Source organism: Nanorana parkeri, unplaced genomic scaffold, assembly GCF_000935625.1.
Source record: "Nanorana parkeri isolate BGI_ZX_2015 unplaced genomic scaffold, ASM93562v1 scaffold324, whole genome shotgun sequence".
Classification (NCBI taxonomy): Eukaryota; Metazoa; Chordata; class Amphibia; order Anura; family Dicroglossidae; genus Nanorana; species Nanorana parkeri.
In genome coordinates, this window is record NW_017306592.1 from 163,062 (window position 1) to 167,325 (window position 4,264).

The following is a 4,264-nucleotide window of genomic DNA, read 5'->3' on the forward strand; positions in this document are numbered from 1 at the left end:
AGTTGCTTTGGACCCCCCCCTATTTCTTTTTCAGTTGCCCTGGACCCCAGTTTTGTCATAGGTGTGCCCCTGTAGGATTGCAGTGTGTGCTGTGGCTAGAATTCCCTGTGTTTCAGCATCCAGCATGGGACCTATCAATAGCAGATCAGACAGAGTGGAGAGGGAGGGGAATGTGGTGTGGAGGAAGTAGACAGGTTGGGTATAAGATCTGTTGAGTACACAGAGAGTGCATTCTTTGGGGTGCTAAGTGCTTTGCTGTGCATGCTGCATTTGATGATCATGCTGTAGAGGGTTGACTCTTTGGGGGCACATACTGTTGACTGTATTGGGGTGTATATGACTGTGTGCTGACTATAGCAACATGCATGTTGAGGAGTACTGACTAGGGTTGCCACCTGTCCAGGATTCACCCGGACAGTCCAGGTTTTGAATGCTGTGTCCGAGTTTCATGGCAGCAGTAACCCGGACACAAGATGTCAGGCAGACAGGGGCAACCATAATTAAGACAGGGGCTACTGGCCCCCCACTGAAAATAGTCTCAACTGTGATATTTACATATGAATGGGTGGTGCTATTTACATATGAATAAGCCACAACTCATTCTCCCAAAAAAAATGTCCGCTCGTTGCTAGAGTGTTCGGGTTTCACTTGAAGAAAAGGTGGCAATCCTAGTACTGACTCTAAAGTCGAGTTCATATCTCTTCATTGCGTCAACACATATTACATCGTCAACACATATTACATGCATTGCTGCACTGCAACACCATGCATTTTGAACGGCACCCCAAATGCCCCAAGGAATACCTCCCAACCTTCTGAAATGAAGAGGGACACCTTTAGCACAATGTATTTAGGTAATGGACACATCCATGCCACACCCCCTGTTACAGTTGTGTGAAAAAGAAAGTACACTCTCTTTGAATTCTGTGGTTTTACGTATCATGACATAATAAAATTCATCTGGTGCTTGTTTTAAAATTAGGTAAATAAAACCTCGGATAAACAACAACACATGACATATTACACCAGGGATGTCCAAACTCCGGCCCTCCAGCTGTGGTGAAACTACAAATCCCATGAAGCATCTCTCCCCGGGAGTCATGTCTGTGGCTGTGAGAATCTTGCAATGCCTCATGGGATTCGTACTTCCACCACAGCTGGAGGGCCGCAGTTTGGACATCCCTGTATTACACCGTGTCATTTTTTATTTTACAACATAAAGCTAAAATGGAGAAGTTATTTGTGAAAATGAAGTACACCCTTACTGCTTCCAAAGGAATTAAGAGGTTAAGTGGCAATCAGGTACCGCTAATCAAAGGTCCTTAATTAACTCATCATCAGCAAGTGTGACCACCTCTGTAAAAGACACAAAGCTGCCAAAGGATCCAGCCGTAGCTTGGGCTGATCCTTCGGCTCGCTTTGGTTGAACTGAAGGGCTATGCACTGTACGGGCTATGCACAACAGCCCGTACAGCAGCCGAAGGCAGCTAAGCTGAAGGCATATGCTTCGGCTCGACTCAGCCGAATTAACAGCCGAAGCGGGCTGATCTCACGACTGGCTCTCCCCAGTTGTAATGGCAGATCAACGTCCCCACGTGACCTGGGGACGCTGAACTGTCATTAAACAATAACAACTGGGCGGAGCCGGCCGTGACGTCATGGCCGGCTTCGTCCAGTTGTTATTCATTGGCCGAGACTGCTAGAAAGCTCTAGCAGGTGTTGGCCAATAGGAAACAGTTGGGCAAAGCTAGTTGTCACTTCTTGCTCCACCCAATTTTTTTGTAATTATTTTTTTTTCTTGTAAAAAAAATATCTTCATTTATTTTTACATTTTACAATTTATTTACATTTTTATCAACCTTTTTCTTTTTTTTCTGGCTATTTTCATTGATTTTCTATTCTGCTCGGTACCACATAGGTACCGAGCAGAATAGCTGAATGCCGTTCGGCGGCATTAGGCTATTCACTCACTGCCGTTTGGCCCCTGTGTGAATAAGGGCGAACGGCAGGGAGAGAGCTGCCATAGCTTCGGCTCAGCCAATGCAGATTTTGGATCAGCTGAGTCGAAGTCCTTCAGCCGTACTGAGCCGGAGTGAATAGCCAAACAAACTGTTTACTTCGGCTCGGTAATTCACTCGGCTGCCTTCGGCAGCTTTGTGAATAACCCCCAAAGTTTTAGCCGTTTGTTGGTCTGGAGCATTCGGGGTTGTGTGTTAACACAATGCCAAGGAGGCAAAACATCAACAATGATCTTAGAGAAGTTGCTGCCCATCAATCTGGGTGGGGTTATAAGACCATTTCCAAACAATTCAAAGTCTATCATTCAACAGTGAGGAAGATTATTCACCAATGAAAAACATTCAAGACAATTGCCAATCTGCTATCTATCATCAGCCTAAAGCTAGCAGTAATACATTTAGCTTAGTAATTTTTAACGCTGAACTCCAGACAAATAAACAAAACAAAAAAACTAATGCAATTTTGTATTCATTAAAAAATCATTAAACATATTTTTAAATGCAACTAATGTAAGTTGCTGAATTTTCACTTGGTATTCGCCTCGTGTAATCCCCTGTGCAAAGGAACAGAGAGATTTAATGAAAGCTGAAGAATTCAAAACACTGAATATTACAATTTGTATTACGTTAACAATTTAATAAAATTATTAGTAGCACTTTTACATGAGGAGACCTTTGCTTTAGATGTGCCATGGTCCTATCGAATATTTTGGCAGCTAATTTGTGAGATTCAGTTCTCAGCTCATGTGCTAGACCAACATAGGCAAGTATATCAGATAAGGATACTTACATGGAGCTACACTAGACCAACGTAGGTAAGGATATCAGAAATGGATACTTACATTGAGCTACCCTGGACCAATGTCGGTAAGGATATCAGATATGGACAATTACATTTAGCTAGGCTGGACCGACGTAGGTAAAGATATCAGATATGGATACTTACATTGAGCTACGCTGGACGAATGTAGGTAATGATATCAGATATGGATACTTACATTGAGCTGTGCTAGACCAACGTAGGTAAGGATATCAGATATGGATACTTACATTGAGCTACACTGGACCAATGTAGGTAAGGATATCAGCTATGGATACTTACATTGAGCTACACTGGACCAATGTCATTAAGGATATCAGATATGGATAGTATCATTGAGCTATGCTGGTCCAACGTAGGTAAGGATATCAGATATGGATAGTATCATTGAGCTACGCTGGACCAATGTCAGTAAGGATATCAGATATGGATACTTACATTGAGCTACACTGGACCAATGCCAGTAAGGATATCAGATATGGATACTTACATTGAGCTATGCTGGACCAATGTAGGTAAGGATATTAGATATGGATACTTATATTGAGCTACGGTGGACCAATGTCAGTAAGGATATCAGATATGGATACTTACATTGAGCTACGCTGGACCAATGTAGGTAAGGATATCAGATATGGATAGTATCATTGAGCTACGCTGGACCAATGTAGGTAAGGATATCAGATATGGATACTTACATTGAGCTATGCTGGACCAACGTAGGTAGGGATATCAGATATGGATAGTATCATTGAGCTACGCTGGACCAATGTAGATAAGGATATCAGATATGGATACTTACATTGAGCTGGACCAATGTAGATAAGGATATCAGATATGGATTCTTACATTGAGCTATGCTGGAACAATGTAGGTAAGGATATCAGATATGAATACTTACATTGAGCCAGGCTAGACCAATATAGGCAAGAATATCAGATATGGATACTTACATTGAGCCAGGCTAGACCAACATAGGCAAGGATATCAGATATATATATATTTACATTGATCCAGGCTAGACCAACATAGGCAAGGATATCAGATATGGAAACTTACATTAAGCCATGCTGGACCAACGCAGATTTCCAAAATAGATTATTCCTGGAGTTCCGCTTTAATATCTAGCTACTCAGGTCTATTCATGGCACACGCACAGTAGTAAAAACACTTCTAAAAAGAACATAGATTCACTGCAGGGACAGTTTTAAATACTAGTTGGTCATGCCCACACAGTCCCGCAGGTAGGACTCATTGCAGAACTAGCATTTTTTGCAGCTAACTCATGAAATTCAGAATGTCAGCTCATGTGGTACTGGGTCTCACGTCTCCCTATTTGTAACTTGATAATATAGAAGGTTAGCAGTCTATAAGTGATGTAAATGAAGTAGGAATATGCTCCGAACATGTTTCATTAATATATATA